General features: G+C 39.0%; 1 protein-coding gene across 1 annotated transcript in view; it reads right to left on the reverse strand.

Annotated features, from left to right (window-relative positions):
• LOC137261849 (spectrin alpha chain, non-erythrocytic 1-like) overlaps nucleotides 1-23,461 on the reverse strand; it is a 315,782-nt gene that overhangs the window by 78,297 nt on the left and 214,024 nt on the right. The window lies entirely within an intron of this gene.

The raw sequence follows: 23,461 nt of genomic DNA on the forward strand, positions 1-23,461 counted from the left end.
CTGGAGATACCAGTGTGTAGTTGTACAGATATTTTCTTACACACAGCAAAAAGATTCCCCAGCCATATATTTGGACAGGCAATAACCATGTCAAATAAACTGCCTATTTGCTGTTAAATTAAAATCATGCTATTACAGATATTTATTAGAGTGCGTGTCTATGCTGCAAAGCCTTCATTGTCAATATGTTCTGGGGAGGTGAAAGTGGCACAAACAGTCAAGTCATATCTTCACAGATATCCTGTTGTCTGTACTTCACTTTCACAATGCACTATGAGCTATATCCTCATTCTTAAAGGGCAAATGTGCATAAACAGGAACAATTACGGATATTGTTCGTAAATATTAGTAAGCTTACCCTTTGGATTATGGTTGCCAGTTTCCTGTGGGTGACACAGATATAAAAATGAAAGAGTTTAAATTTTTTCTTCTAAGTTATAGCTATGTGTAGTGTATGGTATACCTAAACTGTTACATGGTTATTTCCCTTAGCTGTGACGTCACAGCAGTGATCGCAAAAACATCCACATGATATTTTCTTTCTTATTTTTTTAAAACTATATTTTCCTCATACACTTTACTGGGAGGTGAGGGAGGGTTCTAGACCCCATTATCCAGAGGTAAGTTTACAAATAATTACCAACAATATCCTAATTATGTTGTAAATATTCCCTCTGGATTGTGGTTGCCACAATCACACATATTAGGATGGAGGTCCCCAGTGAATGAGGCACACGAATACCACTATACCTTGGAATCCAAATTTTCCTTTTTGGGATAACTATGGCTTCGGTAAGTTCCTGTTTAATATTTATGTCACAATATTATCTTGTTAACATATTTCCAGAACAGGAAGTTCTTGTGCAGGAAGATTGTGAGGTAATTGGAGAGAAATTAGATCAATTAATCCCAAATTACTGACAAAGTCCTAATTACTTCTGAAAACTCTTCCAGTCCTGAATAATTGTTTCTGACACCTTCCAGTTTTGTGACATCACTACCGGTTCTATGACGTCACTACCAGTTCTATGACCACTTCCGTTCGTGATGTCACCTGCCGGTTACACTGTACCAATCCTTAGAAAAATTCTACCCATATTGTGGTAACCTCTTAACGACTTGTCTAATAGTACCTTCCAAATCATATGCTCCATGAAAAAACAACACCTTTACTGTTAGATGTTAATAGATATAATTTTCATTTTCTCACCAGATAATCTTGAAGTTCTTCACAGGAATCTTCCCACACACATGTCCAATATTCAAGGTACTGAAGTTTTGTTGATGAAGGATGTCCCCAACTTGTGATCCACCTCTAGAGTTCCACTTGAACACACACTCCTCCCTCTCTTTGAAAAAGGGTCAGACAGAGGATGTGTGTTGTGCCGCCACTAAAGGCCCTAAGTCTCACATATCCTACAAGGACGTGGCAACGTCTCTAAGATAAAAGTTTGTAAAAATAATTGATGATTTCCACTGACAGCTAGATACTATCTGATCTACTGACACTGAATTCCATGCCACCCAGGATGAAGCCAGAGCCCTATTTCATCACACTCACTATATGCAAAGGTTATAGTCATTCTGAGCCATGATGAAATGGTATTCTAAGAAATCTCTGAGTCAATATTCATGGAAGAAACAGATGACGGTGGCCCTTTCTGAAGGAAAGAGTCCTTTGAATGTACCATCATAAAAAAATAAAGCATGAATAGGACACAATAATCTTGATCTATCTGCCCTTAAGGTGGTGGTAAGCAATGCCAGAATCATAAAAATCCTTGGTCCCAAAGGCCCGCTGGCCAGTGACTGATTTTTTGCTACAAATTCTGGTAATGTTCTGCAAGACATATAACGGTAACCTTCCAAGGCAGTTATTGATCTAAAGTCCAAAGCATGAATTTCTGATATTCTTGAGTCTGTTGCAAGAGCTAGCAAGGACATTGTCCTAAATGACAGAAACTTTGTACTTGTGGCCTGCATGGGTTCAAAAGGAGCTCTCGTCAAACATTTCAGAACTAAGCATAAGTCCCACTTCAGAAAGATGGCAGGAGACTTGACATCTTTGATCTGGAAGGACCTGATCAATTTATGAAGTGCATAGTTAGATCTGACTGAAAATCCTTCAACATAATACACCGAAGCAATAGTAGATCTATATCCTTCTATAGCACAATGTCTTAGTTTCCTGACATCTCTAAAGAATTGGGGGAAACTGACAATCATAGGGATAGACACTGGGGAATCAGAGAGTCCTCATCCTCAGTCTATTTTGCATTGTAGAGCGCTGCTGTGGAGGGTCAAGATTAGGTAACTGCCAGGCATGATTCATTATCAAGTCCTTGTTGCTGTAGTGATTTCTGGATATCATGCACAAGTGAAGAGACAGGTTCTGCAGGTTCATGTGATTGGTTGACTGAGAAGATTGTCCCATTTTGGCAATGGAAGAGGAGAGTCTGTGAGAAGCTGGAGGAGAGTGGTGAGCCACGTCCAGAGGGAAGCCAATAGATAAACTACACAGTTGTGCGACCAAATGTTGGCCAGAACTTCCAAAGCATTCTGAACAGGGGGAATGCATAAGCAGTCATATTTTCCCAAGGTATCGACATGGGATCCACAGCACATGCCATAGGATCCAGCACTGGACTGACATACGTTGGACGACGATTGTTCCTGCAGGTTGCAAGGAGGCCTATCAATGGCATCTCTCATCTTTTCCCAATTAATTCAAAGGCCTCTCTGTGTAGAATCTACTCAGTGGGAATGATGCTGTCCTGCCTTAATAAAGAGTCCACAAGAGTGCTGAAGGGTCCCGGAATATGACAAGCCCTTAGGTAACATCTTGTAAGTTCAGCAATGCCAAATCGGTGTTGCGTGACTCATAAAAAGACTTATATATCTGGTTCATCCCTGCTTGTTGACATAAGCTACTATCATAGAATTGTCCATAGCTAACATGACATTCTTGCCATACAGATTCCAACTCCAGTGAGCCGATGCTTTTAAAATGTCTATCATCTTCAAAACTTTGATGTGGAACACCCTCTCCTGAGGAGACCATGTACCCTGAACTGTGCCACTGGTCCATGTGTGCTCCCCATCCTGTGGCTGAAGTATCCGAGTATAATCCTGGGAGGAGAAATCCTGAGGAGGCCGAAGAAATGGGGCGACCACAAGAACATTTGACTCCGGAATCCACCAAAGTAATTCTGCCTTGACATGATCTGTGCAGACAATTAATGTGTCTAGATCCACAGTTCTGTTCTGATTTATCTACACTTGGGTTTTCTGAAGATGTATTCTGTCCTTCAGAGCAAGGTCCTGGATGGAAGTCAGAGACCCAAGTAAAGACATCCATTTCCTTACTGACAACTGCCTTAATCTGATATCCTGCAATATTTTGGTCCTCAACTTTTCCCAACGGTTCCAGAGGCAAATGTAATAGACGATCCCCATTCAATAGGAATATCCTGTTCCATAGCATCCATAGGAGGTGGTAATGTATTTGGATAAAGAGCATGTAGCATTTTCATTCTTCCTTCAATTATGGACCATACTGGAATATAGTCCTCTACCACTGAATCTATAGATGGTAAAATAGCCAACTGCCTCCTTCATATTAACTCTGGATTAGTCGCCAGATAAGCTGTGTGTCTGTTCGAATCTGAGAGGTCATGGATTAACAGGATAATTGGCAGGTTATCCATATCATATTATGAATTCCTGATTACCTTAACCAAAACTGAGGTAGAAGGTGCACCATCCATTGCATTCCCCGACAGCCAAGACCATGTCCCTCCCGCTTGAAGCATTAGCGGCTCCTGCCGTGGGATCAGCGACCCGGCTTCAGGACTTTGGGTGACATTGGACCAAGCCGCACAGTGCACCACACTGCCTAACGGGGAATGACTCGTGACCTTTGGACCAAGTATGACTGTCGTCGTACGAGTCATTTGCATATGCTGCCTTTTGAGTTAAGGAGAAGCAGAAATCAATCAGCCTGCAAGCCTGAGACTTTTTCTTTGGTGTGCAACTCAAAGTCATGCAAGGATTGAAACATGGATGATTGAATGTCCGACTTGAAGGACGATAATAGCTCTGTGATAGCTGACAAATCAACTTGGATAGAACTAGATGTAACTCTAGATTTTGATTTTAGGCCCCAATTTTACTAATGAAGTAGACAGAGACTTTTCACATTTTGAAGAATCTGAATTAGTATCTGATAATTTTCTTTTCTTGGCCTGATTATGTGCTCTATCCATATTAATCCATTAAAAAATCCCATAAAAGAATGTGTGTGTGTGTGTGTGTGTGTGTGTGTGTGTGTGTGTGTGTGTGTGTGTGTGTGTGAGAGTGTGTGTGAGTGTGTGTGAGTGTGTGAGTGTGTGTGTGTGAGAGTGTGTGTGTGTGTGTGTGTGTGTGAGTGTGAGTGAGTGAGTGAGTGAGTGAGTGAGTGAGTGAGTGAGTATGTATGTATGTATGCACGTATGTATCTATATATATATATATAAAAGTCTGTAAGATAACTTGATCAAATAATCTCTCCTGACACATCTGACTCTGACTCTTACTTGACATGTCTGTGTGTGACCATACAGAAAAAATTATGTGTTTAGCAAATCATTGCTGTGACGTCACAGCTAAGGGAGATAAACATGTACAAATTTAGGTATACCCTAGGGATCAGAATAACTTACAAGAAAAATGTTGATAACTTGACATTCTGTACATCTCTGTCTTCCACAGGAAACTGGTAACCATAATCCAGGGGGAATATTTATGACATAATTTTAAACTTGTTTGTCTTGCACTTTTCATCAAAAATAGTGTTTCTCAGTAGTATTATAAAGTGGTATCAAAAGAAGTTAATTGACTTTTTTGCATCGATTACATCGATTCACATTCACCCTATTAACCCAGAGTTGTATGTCCATAATTAACACACCATGGCTTACGTTTCTTGGAAATGACGTCATTGGTGCCCAACTGATAAACGAATGACATTGTTAGAACTTATTAGACCCATTTCATGCGCTATCGGAATAGGTGAGGTTCTTGTGTCTCAATGTGCAGGCTACTGTTTTATTCCAGCTGTTGCCTAACACTCAGCTTGTTATGTGGTCAGTTCAACACTGTGATGGCGTTGCAGTTTGAAGGAAACGTATACACTGTACAGACTATGTTACATTGTACAGACATTGTTGGAGTCAGACGCTTTTTTCACCAAAACTAAAATGCATATGCACTACATCCAGCTTGCCATCAGTGTATGCTTGCTACTTAATTCCTACATAAATCCTACGATATATGCACCTCCTCTTCCACAATCATTTTCATGTCAAAACCATATCCAAAAAGTATTTTGCAACTTGACATCATGTCCATAGACTTACGTGTTGTTCCAGTGTAGCATAAATAATTTTCATGAAGTGAGTTTATGATGGCTCTTTGTAAAATCTGACATGCAAAAATTTGAAATCATCTCTGCTCTAGACATATAATTTTAGCTAAAGTTTCTGACCACTATTTAACATAGATTAGAGGTACTTTTGTTGCTGTTTGATTGAACCACTAATGCTCGTTCTAAAACATTGTTGATGAATAGAGAATTGAAGGGAATGTTTTGGAAAATTAACAAACACAGTTAACATTAAAGTCAATTTTCAGCCATAATGCAGAGTGTTTATAAAATCATGTAACATGTATGTCAGTTATGTTTGCCCATAAAATCAACTGCATAATTCAACACCGTCCTGCTTACATGAATCCCTAAAATCCTCATATAGTTCACATTAAAATAACAAATGGTCTTTGTCACCAATGCCAAGTGTCGTAATGAAATCTAACAAATTATATCTGATGCTGCTTGGGAGAGGACCACTTGTTTGAAATGCAAACAAAGTCAATCTCAGTGTGTCCATTCGCCTGCTTTTGTTGCATACACTTGCTCATAAGTTTTAGACCATGCATGTGAAAGGCATTGCATCAAGTGAAAGTTAAATAAAATAGGAGTATTCCAATAATTTCTTTGATTCATAGCAACATATTATAGTTTCTTCATGCCATGACTAACTCACGCACACTAATAATGTCATTTTTCATTTCTGATCGTTTGCCTTGGTAACAATGAAAATAGAAAATAGCAGCCAGCAGATCGTCAGAATGTTTCGGACTGCTTACATGTCACATTTATGCATATACATTGATAGAATCAGTGAAAGTTTCCCACAAAAAATCTGACATAGTCAAGTCAGTGAAGTCATATATACATCAACACTGTCACACAAATTTGGTATTTTCACTGAGGTGATGCTATGTATGTAAATATGCACAATTAATCTGTCCTGCTGCTTACATTTTTTTCACAAGATTAATTTCAATATTATTATTTTCTTATTTAGGACTAGACAGGAGACCAGTCTAAAATCAAGTGGCACCAATTACATTATAATCAAAGGGCGGTAGCTCTGGCCTCTTTAGTTCAGCTAACAAAGGCCTCATGATGGCATAACATTTCAGTACTTATATTGAGGGTTATACTTTCATTGTAAGAAAATTGAGTGTACATTTTCAAACATTGACATTAACTAATTAAAATATTTCATTTTGTTTCACATTAGAATAAATGTGACTTTTTGTGTACATTCCCCCTTTAAGTCAAGTAAAGCTGAGGACAGTCAAGCGATAGAGTCAGTGATAGATGTGGGACATTACGACATACATATTTTCTGTGCACTTTGTTAGAGGTACTCAAAACTGTCCAACACAGATGAACGAATTGTAAGTCCTCAGTTCCTTCCAGCATGAAAGTGTGGAACAGGTTCAAGCTTAATAGCATAGTTGCAATTGTTTCTCGGCCAAAGGTTAATCAGCTGTGAATAAGAGTTAGAAATTTTCCTGACCACCGCTGACATTCATCTATGGAATACAAGCATTTAATGACACAGTACAACTAGACTATCACCACTGCCGTCAGCTCAGGTTCTGCTGACATTCTGCCTACACAATTATGCAAATGCTCAAACCCATGGATGCTTCCATGCACAATGTGTGAGACTGCATCATCAGTGGGGATGAACATTCTTATCTCCACTTAGCCATACTGAATAGTAATATATTTCACCAAGGTATTATGAAATTGGCCCTGTTTGGTATTCATGTTTCACTGAGGCATTATACACTTGGTCCTTTCTGTTTTTTTATATATTTCATCAAAGTATTATACAAAAGGTCCAGTTCAGTATTCTTATATTTCACCAAGGTATTTAACATTAAGTCCTGTTTGGCATTCAAATTAATTGACTTGTCATCAAAATACATGTTTACTGTGAAATTCACAGATGGCACCACTGTTACTTGCCTCTGTTCCTGAAGATAATTATCGTTAAGACACTGATAAATTTCTGTCTTGGTTGTAAAGACAACTTTGCTTTTCTGAATGTAAAGAAAACTAAGGAACTGGTTTCTGATTTTCAGAGAAAAAGGGAACCTGTACATCCTCTTTTAATTGATAACGCAGAAAATTGAAAGGGTGGACAATTACAAATATCTTGGTGTTGTTTAAAAAATTTTGTTTTCAAAACACATCAATCTTGTGTACAAAAAAGGTCAGTGGTGCCTTACTTTCTTTGTCATTTAAAACCTTTCCTTCTAACAAAACCATAATGACCATCTGTATCAAACATTTATTTTAAGTGTGGTGACCTATATTTTTTCATTTTGGTATGTGGGGGGTCTGTCTGCTTGCAACAAAAGCAAAACTTTTCAAAACTGTCAATATTGCCAGCCTTATTATTGGAGAAGTATCTTCCCTATATCTATCAGCGCCAGATTGTCAAAAAGGCAACTAACATTAGAATTGATAGTTCCAATATTTTATCTCACCATTTTGAACTATTTCCATCTGGATGCTGCTTTTGATTCCCTTCCCTTAAAACAAACAGAGCTCTGACAGTCTTTCATTCCATCCAGTGTTAATGCAACAAATGTTTGGAATAGTCATCATGCATGTGATAACCACTGACTCAGCCTCTCCATCTAAGTGGTTAACTGTATGGAATCATCAGTATTCATTTGGAACACAACCATGTATGGTTTTGTGAGTTTTGAGGCCGTTTTTGATACTGTAGCAGGCACGGTTCTGTCTCTCTTGTGAAAACTACAGTGTAAGTGTGTGTTTCTACTTTGTGTGGTGTGCTGTCCATTCTAATTTGCATGTTTGCCACCCAAGGGTGTGCTATAGGTATAATAAACCTGTCAATTCATAAACAAAATTCTCCACCACACTGTCTCATAGTTACGAGATGTAATTCAGGACATACAAAAGAACTTCATTTCACTATTTTGTTTACAAATGGAAACAAACTCCCAAACAGAACAAATGATACAAAATATATTTCTAGGAAGTTTTATACAGAAGCCCAAATAAATGAACAACAATGATAGCCACTTAACCCCAAACTGATTTAAATCTCGACTGTAAACCAAAAGTCACCGTGTTCTGTAATCTGATTGGTTGAAAAACGTGACCAAATGGGCTTTGATTCCCGGAAATTGCAAGTGAGTGAGTGAGTTTAGTTTTACGTCGCACTTAGCAATATTCCAGCTATATGGCGACGGTTTGTAAATAATCGAGTCTGGACCAGACAATCCAGTGATCAACGACATGAGCATCGATCTGCGCAATGGGGAACCGATGACATGTGTCAACCGAGTCAGCTAGTCTGACCACCCGATCCTGTTAGTCGCCTCTTACGACAAGCATAGTCACCTTTTATGGCAAGCATGGGTTGCTGAAGGCCTATTCTACCCCGGGACCTTCACGGGTGGAAATTGCAAGACAATTTGCTGCGTACTGGCACGTAAAAACATTGCACACGTAGCAGGGCGTGGAGTCATCCCAAAGATGACATCCTTACCTTGTCAGCTTGCTGACGGGGTTAACCTCTTTGGTCATGTCGACAAGGCATCTGACTTTGGATCGGAAGGTCCGTCGTTTCAATCCCAGCAAGGGACTCGGAAATTTTGTGGCCGCTACACACATTGCAAACATTGTGTAATCAGCAGTGGTGACGTCATTCAAATCACACTGTGACGTAAAGTCAGAATGACGTCACAAATGAGCATGTCCAGATGCTACCATGGGAACCAGCTCAAATGGCCAGCTGATGACACTTCACTGCAGCAGCCGTACTGGATGCAGACAGTAATACCCTTTGGTTTACTTTTTTTTGTTTACAGTGTCGGTAAACATCATGTGTTGGTCAGTTTGCGGGTGTTATTGAGTATAGGAAGCACAGGAATATTTCATTTGAAACCTCCAGCTGACACCACTGGTTCCAAATGTATTCCAGTGCTTTTCTCCTAAATAAATACTACTGCTGCCTCTTGGCAGTGGTAGCTGGTTTCAAAAACCACTCATCCTACCTACTACCTATCAATTACCATGTGTATGCATACATACTATAAATATGTCCTTGAAACTGCATATCTTTATTCCTCCAGCCACCTTTACCTAAATCTACCCTACTATTTTCCTCTCAAAACAAGGACTGGTCCATCACAGAGCAAATTCTACTTAATCACAAAGCAAATGGGAAAACTGTTTTGTCTGAAAAACAAAGGCTCACCTATCCTCGGGTGTCTCCAACTCAGATAATAAAACACCTGTCCTAAGTTCCTCATACATTGTATATGCAATACCAGGTAGGTCTCACTAAGTGTGTAGCACACCCCTACTCTTGGAATGGAACCTTCCAGTGTGTGCAGCCAATCGCTGCACTGAAATGGTGAGTGTAGGCAAACAAACCAGTGACAGCCGTAAACCACATGCCTAAGCAAACATCGATAAGAAAAATCCATTTAGTATTACCAAAATATATAATTTATACATACAACTAAGTTACTAATGCTAGCCCATCCCTATCTAAATCACCTGTTATAGTTAGCCCCAATTACAATACAAAAAGAATTTCCTCCAGGACCAGAAACGTATTATACAATGTGGTCGAAGTGTTTTGAAAATGAAAATTTGTAGCTAAAGTAACACCAAGATATTTGGATAATGGTCTACTCTTTCAATTTCTGCATTTTTAATTATAACAGTATGTAGGGTTTCCTTGCTTATACCCAAATCAACCAACATTTCCTTAGTTTTCCCCAAGAAAAAAAACACACACACATGTTCTCTCACAAAGGGCTGGCTGGCTATGGTGTTGTGTAGGTGCACCAGCTAGGATGAGCTTCTCTACTGTGCTATTAATTACACTACCCTTAATCCTAAAATAGCACCTCATCTTTACACTGGCAGCAATGCCAACACAGTTTACGCACATATTTATATCAGGTTTTTCGACAGGTTATGTGCCAAGGCTTACTCATTTACTCCACTTGCAGAATTCGTCATTTTTATGGTTTATTTTACATGTCAATATGTTAAAGAGTTCAGTAAATTTATAACATCACTTTTGTGTATGCTCTGCTTACAATGATGCCTACAAATAACATGAATTTGTGAACAAACAAGCATGTACAATTAACAACATCAATGAAACAAGGGTATTACAATACCCCATAGTTTTAGCATCAATATTTTTCCAGTAGCCAAAGAAATGGAACAAACTTTCTCAATAAAATGACAAACAAGAAATAACTGAAAGGCAATTCTAACTAAAAATGAACAGAAAATTGTAATTCATGGTTAAAAATGGTTAAAATCTACTCATTTTCTAATGGCTGTATGATGTTAATTTTGTTTGGTTCTCACTAGCAATCCTCAAAAATTACACATAAGTATCAATAAGCATTTGTCTGTTATTTCACACCACAGTCAAAACTAATGCACCAATATGCAAAATATTGGTCACAACCAACACTTTCTATAATACAACACTTACACAATGCCAGTAGAGCCCTTGTCCATTAGAAAACATATAGGAGTATTGCAGGAGGAGGTACTTCTACATATACTTTTCAAAAAAAAGTAAGGGAACCTGAACTCTGAAGTTTGGTAGACAGAAAACCTGTTGTGGATGGTTACAATGACATTCATCTTGTGTATGCAGCATCATTTCATGTTATCACCACATGCAAACACAATGCATGGTAGGCACATGCACAATGTGAGAGCCGTGAACGAATCTTGACATTTTTCAGGCAGGTCGAGAAATCAATGTTGACCATTTTTTCCAACATTTTTTTAGCATCTGTGCATGGTCAAGGTTTTCAGGGCCAAATCACAGGCTACTGACTGAATATTGGAAACCTGATATGTTCATGTCATGCTCCGCAGTCACCTAACAAGGTGGATAACTGAAACAACAGCTTTGCTTGCTTTGAATGAAATCATGATGTGATTTAAAACATCCATTACTATTGTATCAACACTGATTCAATCCCATATATCTCTCAATTTCGACAATCGTACATTGAAAGCACAGTTCCCCTTTTTCAAAGGGCATATATACTAGATCACTGCTGGATGTACTTCTACATACAGGGTCACCAATGGAGGTACTACTACATACAGGATCAGTGCTGGAGGTAATTCTACATAGGATCACTGCTGGCAGTACTTCTACACACAGGATCACTGCTGGCAGTACTTCTACATACAGGATCACTGCTGGTGGTACTTTTACATACAGGATCACTGCTGGAGGTACTTCAACATAGGATCACTGCTGGAGGTACTTCAACATACAGGATCACTGTTGGTGGTACTTCTATATAGATGATCACTGCTGGTGGTACTTCTACATACTGGATCACTGCTGGACTTACTTCTACATAGGATCAATGCTGGTGGTACTTCTACATACAGGATCACTGCTGGAGGTACTTCTACATAGATGATCACTGTTGGCAGTACTTCTGCATAGGATCACTGCTGGAGGTACGTCTACATACAGGATCACTGCTGGCAGTACTTCTACATACAGGATCACTGCTAGCAGTACTTCTGCATAGGATCACTGCTCACGGTACTTCTACATACAGGATCACTGCTGGCAGTACTTCTACATAGGATCACCGCTGGTGGTACTTCTACATAGATGTTCACTGCTGGCGGTACTTCTACATAGAATCACTGCTAGAGGTACTTCTACATAGATGATCACTGCTGGAGGTACTTCTACATACAGGATCACTGCTGGAGGTACTTCTACATACAGGATCACTGCTGGAGGTACTTCTAAATATATGATCACCACTGGAGGTACTTTTACATACAGGATCACTGTTGGAGGTACTTCTACATACAGAATCACTGCTGGAGGTACTTCTACATACAGGATCACTGCTGGAGGTACTTCTACATACAGGATCACTGCTGGAGGTACTTCTAAATATATGATGACTGCTGGCAGTACTTCTGCATAGGATCACTGCTCACGGTACTTCTCAAACAGGATCACTGCTGGTGGTACTTCTACATACAGGATCACTGCTGGCAGTACCTCTACATAAGATCACTGCTGGAGGTACTTCTACATACAGGATCACTGCTCACGGTACTTCTACTTACAGGATCACTGCTGGCGGTACTTCTACATAGGATCACTGCTGGTGGTACTTCTACATAGAATCACTGCTGGAGGTACTTCTACATAGATGATCACTGCTGGGGGTACTTCTACATACAGGATCACTGCTGGCAGTACTTCTACATACAGGATCACTGCTAGAGGTACTTTTACATACAAGATCACTGGTGGAGGTACTTCTACTTACACGATCACTGGTGGAGGTACTTCTAAATATATTATCACCGCTGTAAGTAGTTCTACATACAGGATCAGCACTGAAGGTACTTAAACATACCAGATGACAGATGAAGGTATTTCTATGTACATGCATGACACATGAAGTAAGATAATAGGACTGTACCTGTACTATATTCTGTTCTTCCTTAGATTCACTTGTGTCTCCACTTTTTCTGAAATAGGTGGATGGAGCAGCACTTGTTTCCAATGACGAACAAGTCAGTTTGCTAGGATTTTTTCCTTGGCTAGCACAGGTTGATGTTAGAGCATCTGCTTCCTGGTTTACATCGGTTGACTTGATAGCATTTATCCCGGAGTGGAAATGGGTGCATGAGGTAGCATTTGTCTCATGGGTAACATCGGTTGACAATTGAGCATTTGTACCTGGCAGCATACAGGTTGATAGGGTAGTGATAGGTGTCTCCATCTCAAAATTGCCCCTCTAATTTTCCTTCTGAGGAAGATGGCACACAGTCAAGATATGAAATATAATGACTTTGTATGTTTGAATATTCAATAATTGATGAGCAGAGAATGTCAGCTTCATAGTGAGGCAGAACTTTGACATTTACATTTACCTTCAATCAATGTGTTATTTTGCCATGTACATTGTACCTATATTTTCTTCCAAAACACTGTCCTTGCTGAAATGTTTTCAAATGCCTTGTTAGCAGATGATGACTTAGGACTTGTGATATGTCTCACTTACTTTCAAGAAATGGAGGAAAAATGAATTATATTTCTGAGTCACATTATCAATCAAAATGGTGTCATCCATTCCCTAGAATATATTAATTTCCCAGAATATCTTAGCATTAAGAATGCAGTACTTGACTACCTCAGTAAGAAAAATATGTCTGTCGTGATGCTTCAGTATAAACAAGCATATCCTATCTCACCATTTAATAAAGATTTGATGGGAGCACTTTACTTACACTGGTATCATTGTTTAAGCTACTTCCTGTTGTTGTATATAGGATGTTTCAGAATCCAATTAATAGAACACTACGCTGATATCACTCCCAAATGTGACAAATCTGCTGCACTCCATCTTAATTCAGAACATCACAGCAAGAATGATCTAATATTTGACATTATCACACAACTCAGAGAATACACAGACTTTGAACAAACCACCAAGAAAAGAAGGTCCTAAACTTTTTGAGCTCCATACGTTCCAACAGTACTGACTCAGTGATGGGCTGAAGTATCCTGTTATCCTTCTGTTGTATGTAGGAGTCTAACCCTAACCCTAACCATAAGCTTCCTTCTGATCATGTGCAGATAATATGTTTAGTGATATTAGTAAACCTACCTGTTTCATGACGAATGGAAAGAACAGTAAATATTATTACCAAATATATAGTATGTGACTTTACCTTTGTTAAAACAACAGGTCAACTTGAATGGGAAGAAACATTTAGATGACAATTTCTCCAAAATGAATGGGAGAATATAAATTTAATGCACAATAGATGTACACAGAGTGTAAATTTGAAATATTTCCAATATAAAATTGCCCAGAATATTTCAACTAACACTTATTTACTTAAGTTTGGAATTAAAGAATCACTATTAGGAACAGTTTGTATAGAGTCACAAGAGTCTGTATAGCACCTACAGTGTGAGGGCAGTTTTGTAAAGGAACAGTTTGTCTAGAGACACAAGAGTCTGTATAGCACCTACTGTGTGAGGGCAGATTTGTAAAGGGAGTGTGGATGGAACTGGCCTCATGGCTCGAGACACTGGGACATGACAAATTGAATTAACACTAGAAAATATATCATTTCATGTTAAGAGAAACAAATAACAACCCTCTCAACATTATCTGACTAACTGTAAAGAAGAATATGTAAACCATGAGCAGAAAAGATGTTAAACGAAACTTCAGTCATATCAAAAATGATATCAAAAGATACTACATTATAAGTTATCACATCGTGTGGAGGGAAATATGGGGTTTTATCAGTCCTGAGTAAGGTTGTATTTCCCGAGCCAGAAGCTCAACCTTACGAGGTACTGAGGTACTGATATACCACGTACACACCCTGTAACGGTATAGTGTAATAGTGTAATCATAACTCATATACTATACATGTATTAGAGCATACATGTCTCTGCTTACAAGGTCAGATATGTTATTGTTTCATGTGTTATCTCAACATCCAGTTAATGATGATAACATTCTCCTGTAACCATGCAGGTAAAACAAGTCACATATGTACCATTCAAATACTGCCATCATATGAAATAATTTATGCTGGTATATTTACAAAATTTATGCATATAAGCATGAGTGGAATTTTGTTGAAACTGCAGTTCTTGTATTCACTTGCAAAACATAGGAATCAAACAAGTATTCCTGACCAGAGTCTCTGTACAAATGTGTTCCAGTGTGTACCTATTTATCCTGATTTTCAAATGTAGAACACTTGTATTATCTTTATTTAATAAACATTTTTATTGCTTGTCAATAAAATGTCTGTTCACTCTCTTACTGAAACATTATTTCAATAAATGTATATTACGGAGAAACGTGAACTGTTTTGTGTGCAAAGCGACTTGATCACAAGAGTCATCACAAGATGACATATTCCCCCGGTCCCCACATATTTGAAAGGACAAATCATCTGATGGTTACTTACTGTCTTTTTAGACAAAGTTTAAACTGTATCCATGGAATTCATGATAAATATAAATGCCATATGTCTGTAATCAGAAAAAGTCACAATTTCAAGATCTGTCTCATATATCTGCCAAGACCTGTTGAAAGATATGAAATGGTTTTCAAGTTTGGGGTCTGCCCTACATATCTACCAAGTGTTGCTGAAAGATATTAAGAGGTTTTTGAGTTCTGCTCAGGAAACAAAGCCCATCCCTCCATTTTGAAACTAAGTCCAAAACGTGTCCATGGAAAACGAGAAAATAATAAATCACAAAAACCTGTACATACCAAAAGGCACCACCTTGGGGTCTGATTGATATATCTACCTAGTTTTGCAGAAAAATATTGAACAGTTTTTTAGTTCTGCTCCGGAAACGAAGCCTGCCCCACCATTACAGTCACACTAAAATGTTCCATGGAAAAAAAAAAATAATAAAAAATAAAAACTCCAAAACTCTGTAAATAGCAAAAGGCACAACTATAGGTTGAGATTATTATATCTATCAAGTTTGGTCTAAAAATATTGAACGGTTCCTGAGTTATGCTCCGGAAACAAAATGATGACGGACGGACGAGGCATTACATGCTGGGGGGATAAAAAAGGGTCAGTTTCTGTCATGTCATGTCTGAATACAACAAGAGTCATCACAAGATGACATATCCCCCTGGCCCCCACATGTTTGAAAGGACAAATCATCTGACAGTTAATTATTGTTTTTTAAGACTAAGTTTGAATTGTTTCAATGAATTCATGAAAAATATAAATGCCATATGTCTGTAATCAGAAAAAGTCACAATTTCAAGATCTGTCTCATACCTCTGCCAAGATCTGTTGAAGGATATGAAATGGTTTTTGAGTTTGGGGTCTGCCCTACATATCTACCAAGTATTGCTGAAAGATGTTAAGAAGTTTTTGAGTTCTGCTCTGGAAACAAAGCCTATCCCTCCGTTTTGAAACTAACTCTGAAACGTGTCCATGGAACCAAGAAAATAAGAAATCACAAAAACCTGTACATAGCAAAAGGCACCACAAGTTTTGCAGAAAAATATTGGACAGTTTTTGAGTTCTGCTCCGGAAACGAAGCCCATTCCTCCATTTTGAGTCCGAAACATTTCCATGGAAAACGAGAAAATAATAAAATCACAAAAACCTGTACATACCAAAAGGCACCACTTTGGGGTCTGTCACATATATGTACCAAGTTTTGCAAAACAATATTGAACAGTTTTTGAGTTCTGCTCCGGAAATGAAGCCTGCCCCACCACTCGACTAACACCAAAATGTTCCATGGAAAAACAAAAAAAATAAAAAATGCCAAAAGTCTGTAAATAGCAAAAGGCACAACCATAGGTTGAGATCATTATATCTATCAAGTTTGGTCTAAAAATATTGAACAGTTTCTGAGTTTGCTCCAGAAACAAAATGATTACGGACGGATGGACGGATGGACGGAAGGCACAACCATAGGCTGAGATTACTATATCTATCAAGTTTGGTCTAAAAATATTGAACGGCTTCTGAGTTATGCTCCGGAAACAAAATGATTACGGATGGACGGATGGACAGACGAGGCGTTGACTATATACATATTTCAACAGGGACAAGGGTGAAAATAATTAAATTATGTGCAAAGTGCCCATCAGTCCGCAATGGGAAACCACTCTCAACAAAGTTATGAAATTAACTACCCTTGATATTCCTGTAAAGTCAGGGTCGAGCGACGTTCATCGACATGCTTCTACAAACATGTTCCTGATATAAAAGTAAGTTGTTCCCCAGTGTAGTATTTAGTTATTGACTCATTTATTAACATTTGACTTGGGATAACGTGAAGCTTGGACAATGAAACCCATTACTTGGTGAAACAATCTCCCTGTTTTTAAGTTGGGGATGTTTCCTAAGTGAACAATTATTTATAATAATTATATACACAGGAAAAGTGAAATTCTAACACCCACGACTAGAGAATGGAGAGACACATAGTGTTTTGTGTATGTCTTGATTGTTAATAAACAAGATGCATCAGTTAATACCATTTGTTTTAGTATCAACAAATAAGTGACAAAAACGGCCATAGGCATACAGTACAGTAAAGCGCAGTACAGTAGAGCAGTGAAAATTGTTCAGGTCAATGACACTTCAGTAATGGACCACACGGTTTCAAAAAGGAAGGGTTAGTGCTGATAAGTCAGTACAGACCATATATGGCTAACAAAGCTTTACATTATGGTTCAGAACTGCTTAATGTACCAAAATAGGGATAGTACTATATTTAGAATCGGGTATCCTACTTTTGACCAAGAATTGTTGACTTAGCCATGTCATCGATGCTAAATGCACATCGTTTAATGATGTAATGCCAGTTGCTTGTCTTTTAGTCAATTTTCTTCTCTGCATCTTTTGAAGTAAATTTAAGAAGCAGACAGTCATTTTTCTGGTGGAGAAAGTTTCACTTTCATGGCATTGCGCATAAAAATTTCTGTAGTGATCGGTGACTTGAGAAAGCAATATAACACAAGTGTTTGCCACTAACATGGCAATGTCCCCCGCCGCTAAAGAAGAATGAAATATTTAATAACACATTCACTACTCTTTACTTTTTGCTCACACAAGAGATGGTGTCTGGATAATCACCCAATGCAGGTTGTCGACAAAATTGAGGACATTGGTTGCAATGTTTTATGGAATATTGCATTAACTTAAGTTCAAAAAGTGGACAAAGTGTTGTGGTCATATTGAAAATAAGATCAAGGTCAACCAAATCGACTGGTGTCTGCATGATCCACTATGTATGTAGGTTGTCATCAAATTCAAAAACTTTGGGTACAACAGTTCATCAGATATCACATTAACAAGATTTGAAAAGTGGTAAAAAAGACACATGGTGATATTCAAAATAAGGTCAAGGTCACCCAAATCGACTGGTGTCTGCATAATCCCCAAATGTATGCTGTCAACAAATTTGAAGACATTGGGTACAATAGTTCATAAGATATCGCGTTAACAAGAAACGGGACTTGCGTATGGACACTGCTGAATACATAGTCAGCCTTTCTGCGTTTTGGCAGGGGACATAAAAAGACGTTTTTCATGGTGACTAGCCAGCAGTTTGAAAATGGACAAACTTAAGGCATATGCACTGACAAAGTACTTGTAGAAAATAAACCTAACACCTAAAGGTACCATTTAGGTGTGAGTACACCTCTGAAGAATCCACAATGTGCAGAATCATGTACATGACCACCTCCAAAGAAGGATAGCTAAACCTGTCCCACCAGCTGAGCAACCTACGTCTTCTGGGATGAGGGATACAAAGGCCAACACAGGTGGATACTATCCTCATGGTAAGGCCAACACAGGTGGATTCTATCCTCATGGTAAGGCCAACACAGGTGGATACCATCCTCACTGTAAGGCCAACACAGGTGGATACCATCCTCACTGTAAGGCCAACACAGGTGGATACTATCCTCATAGTGAGACCAACACAGTTGGATTCCATCCTCATAGAAAGGCAAACACAGGTGGATACTATCCTCATTGTAAGGACAGCAAAGGTGGATACTATCCTCATTGTGAGGCCAACACAGGTGGATTCTATCCTCATGGTAAGGCCAACACAGGATGATACTATACTCACTGTAAGGCCAACACAGGTGGATACTATCCTCATTGTGAGACCAACACAGGTGGATACCATCCTCATAGTGAGGGGGGCGGTGGGGTAGCCTAGTGGTTAAAGCGTTCGCTCGTCACGCCGAAGACCAGGGTTCGATTCCCCACATGGGTACAATATGTGAAGCCCATTTTCTGATGTCCCCCGCCGTGATATTGCTGGAATATTGCTAAAAGCGGCGTAAAACTAAACTCACTCACTCAGTCACTCACTCATAGTGAGGCCAACACAGGTGGTTACCATCCTCATAGTGAGGCCAACACAGGGTGGATACCATCCTCATAGTGAGGCCAACACAGGGTGGATACCATCCTCATAGTCAGTGCTCCCAAAAGGATGGATACCATCCTCATTGTGGTGTCAACACAGGTGGGTGCCATCCTCATTGTGACACTGGTGGATACTATTTTCCAAGTGAGTTATCACGAGATAGTTATTGTCTTCATTGTGAAGAATACGCAGACTTAACACGAGTGAAGATTGATTTTCACTGGGTCAGCATACTGCTGTTTTCTTTCTGCTGTACACATTGATCAATATAGGTATCTTTAGGTAGCCACAAAAATTATGAAACCTATACACAGCCAATGAATATTCATCACATTTGTATCAAATACCATAAATTGCACACTTGCACAGGAAGTGAAAACAATGACAGCAATATACTGTATTGTTTTGCAGAGACAGAAAGGTGAGGTTCTGTGACCTCCCTATACTTGCCACATGAGTACCTGCCTACTATTTGAGGTGGAACTATACCTACATTCATACTGGTAGTCAGCTGCTCAGGATCAGTGCACCAGTGGCAGTGTCAGTCCATCTAGGTGTTTGGTGACCACTGACAACACACTATCAGTGTAGTAGGTGTGACAGGATCAATATGCTTCCCATAAGGGAAAGTGACAAGGTAAATGTTTGATCAATACACATGATTGTGACCATATTGTCACATCATGCCTGTTGTATTGCACTCCAGGCTTGAGTGAGCATTTCGTGCCAGACAGTCCCTCAGTTGTGATGGGTGGCAGTATGGCTCACTACACGGATGTAGTTAGCAGCACAACATGTCATAATGTGATTGACTGTCAACACTCAAAAAAATTGCTAAATCGTGTTATGTTTCTTAGTGTCAATGGCAGTATGTGCTGACATCTCAGTGAATAGGAAAATCAACATCAAACTTCATAATGTCAACATATATCTACCTCTTGTGACATCCCTGGTTACAAGTTACATGAAGTGCAGAGCCAAGTAGCTACAACAGAAGTGTCCATGTGTACAGCAGAAAAGTGAAAAACAATCAATGAAAATATAATGCACAATGTTATTCATGTACATCATATTTCTCACCGTTGCTTGAGAAGGGGAACAAATTCTGTTCAGTGTCTTTAACTTGAGCATGCTGTCTTTATTTCTTGTACATTTATGGAAAAAAAAACAGTTGCAAACTGTATATCATGTTGTGGTTTGAGAGAGACAAACCATTGATTAAGGTGGGAATATACTTGGTTTAAGAGGGGAATACCACAGGCTATGGTGTGAGTTGTACTTTGTGAAGGAGTGGTATACTTGTGGCTATTATGTTAGATAGAAAGGGGCATGCCACTGGCTATAAACATGGTTAGAAAGAGGTACACAATATACTCCGACAAATGAACTTTCTGAGGGAGAGGTCTACTGTTGGTTACGATGTGAATGAACCTTGTGAATGAGTAGTCTACTGTTGGCTACAATGTGAATGACGCTTGTGAGGGAGTGGCCTACTGTACTCATGTGAATGACGTAAGTGAGAGAGTGGCCTACTGCTGATTACAATGTGAATGATGTTTATGAGGGAGTGGCCTACTTTTGGCTACAATGTGAATGACGTTTATGAGGGAGTGGAATACTGTTGGCTACAATGTGAATGACGTTTATGAGGGAGTGGCCTACTTTTGGCTACAATGTGAATGACGTTTATGAGGGAGTGGAATACTGTTGGCTACAATGTGAATGACGTTTATGAGGGAGCGGCCTACTTTTGGCTACAATGTGAATGACGTTTATGAGGGAGTGGAATACTGTTGGCTACAATGTGAATGACGTTTATGAGGGAGCGGCCTACTTTTGGCTACAATGTGAATGACGTTTATGAGGGAGTGGAATACTGTTGGCTACAATGTGAATGACGTTTATGAGGGAGTGGCCTACTTTTGGCTACAATGTGAATGACGTTTATGAGGGAGTGGAATACTGTTGGCTACAATGTGAATGACGTATGCGAGGGAGTGGCCTACTATTGGCTGCAGTTAATAGGTACACATAACAAACTGTGACTGAACCTTCAAAAATTCAGCATGTATCTGCCAATCTGCCAATGGCTACATCAGGCTGTCACAGACAGTTAAAACCCAAGTGAACAAAGGCCACTTCCCCTTGATTCCCTATTTGATGCTGCAGCCAATCACAAATCATTACAACCTACATTATCAAAGCTGACTTGATTCTAAGCACAAAGAAATTTTCAATATTGATTTTCTGAAAGTAAGCACTAGCAATCAATTTTGATGGAATTACCTAACAAATGGTCTCTAACAAATCTACCAATAAACACTGCTGCACACTGCCCCATCACTATACACTGCTGTACACTGTCTCACCACTGTACACTGCTGTACACAGCCCCATCACTATACACTGCTGTACACTGTCTCACCACTGTACACTGCTGTACACTGTCTCACAACTGTACATTGCTGCACACTGCCTCATCACTGTACACTGCTGTACACAGCCCCATCATTGTACATTGCCCCACCACTGTACACTGTGCCACCACAGCACACAGCCCCTACCACAGACCTCTAGCTTCATACCTCATTTATGATACTTTAGTTTCTTTTGTTCACAACTTACACTACATGATTCCACCAACAAAACTGAACAGATGCAGGTCTGCACAAGCTGTTGTCTACTTTCAGTTTATTGTGTGCTCACATATGATAATGTTAAATTATCAACTTGCACACTGTGTCTGTGTCAGGTGTGCAGATATTTGTAGCAACAGTCGTGTAAGACTGTAATCAATGTCATAAATATCCCTGGAGCTGAACACCGGTGATGGGTGCAAATGCTGGGGAAGCCAGTTAGGATGGGGTCAGGTGAAGTGAGGGTAGCACATTTTATGATATTGTACTGATAGAAATAGCACATGCTGGGTAAGAATTGCCCTGATCTGCAGGCACTACAAGGCATCTTCAGACACAAGACTGTACCTGGAAGTGGTTGGAGAGTTAACTATGCTCTCAGTTCTCTCTTTAATCTATAACTGTACACTGTCTTGTTGTAGTGGAGTAAGGTGATTGCTCTTACATACTGTATATATCATAAGGACAAATGAAACCAGTACCACCATCACTCACAACATATGCTGAGATACAACATATGCTGAGAACATATGCTGATGCATGTGGAAGCCATATGAACTGACAAGTCTGTCATTTTGTGCTCACCCACTCTCACCATATCATGCATCATTTCATATCATATCATATAATCCATTTCTTCGTGAAAGTGGCACACATGATGTGAGAGAGCAGTGTTGTCACTTCTAACAAGTGTTTGCTTTTGATACTGTATTTCATGTACATCAAGTACAGATATAGTTTAAATGAATACTAAATATATTCCTGCACTTGTTGCCATCAGATTCTCTGAATTTGTTTACTATATGTCTCCCTCAATTTCACTCACTAGATATGTTTTGAAACAGATTTACTTTTTAAAAATAATGGCTGTCTGCATTTACATAGAACATAATAGCAAGCTATCAGTGTGGAATATAAAGGTAAACAACAAGTGTAGAATATAACTGTCATCAACAAGCATGGAATACCAGTCAGTTGTAATATGCTACATATCAAAGACAGGTGATATTTACTATCAATATTAGATATTGCATGATTGTAATCACTTGAGCTGGAATCCTATTCCTATACATTGAACCATACATGCTACTAAAAAACAACCTGACAGTACAAAACCTATACATTCACGTCTTACACACAGCTGGGTCAGTGGTACTTTAGTGGTATGGGAAAGACTGAAATTTTCCCTTTCCTGCGATATTGATCCTCTCTAAAACATTCACACAAGGAGAGAAATATGTTCATTGGTATCTCCAAACCGCAAGGAAACACTGATAGCTGAAATGTTGCTACTGCAAATGAAATTCAGCATATGTAATGTAAATTCATTGTCTATGTATTTATGGATGGCAATATTGTCAAACATTCTAAAAGTATGCACCTCTGAGTGGGAAGCCACTAATGTAGACAGAAAGCTAAAGTAACAATCAGGAATTACTGTGAATG

Source organism: Haliotis asinina, chromosome 14, assembly GCF_037392515.1.
Source record: "Haliotis asinina isolate JCU_RB_2024 chromosome 14, JCU_Hal_asi_v2, whole genome shotgun sequence".
Classification (NCBI taxonomy): Eukaryota; Metazoa; Mollusca; class Gastropoda; order Lepetellida; family Haliotidae; genus Haliotis; species Haliotis asinina.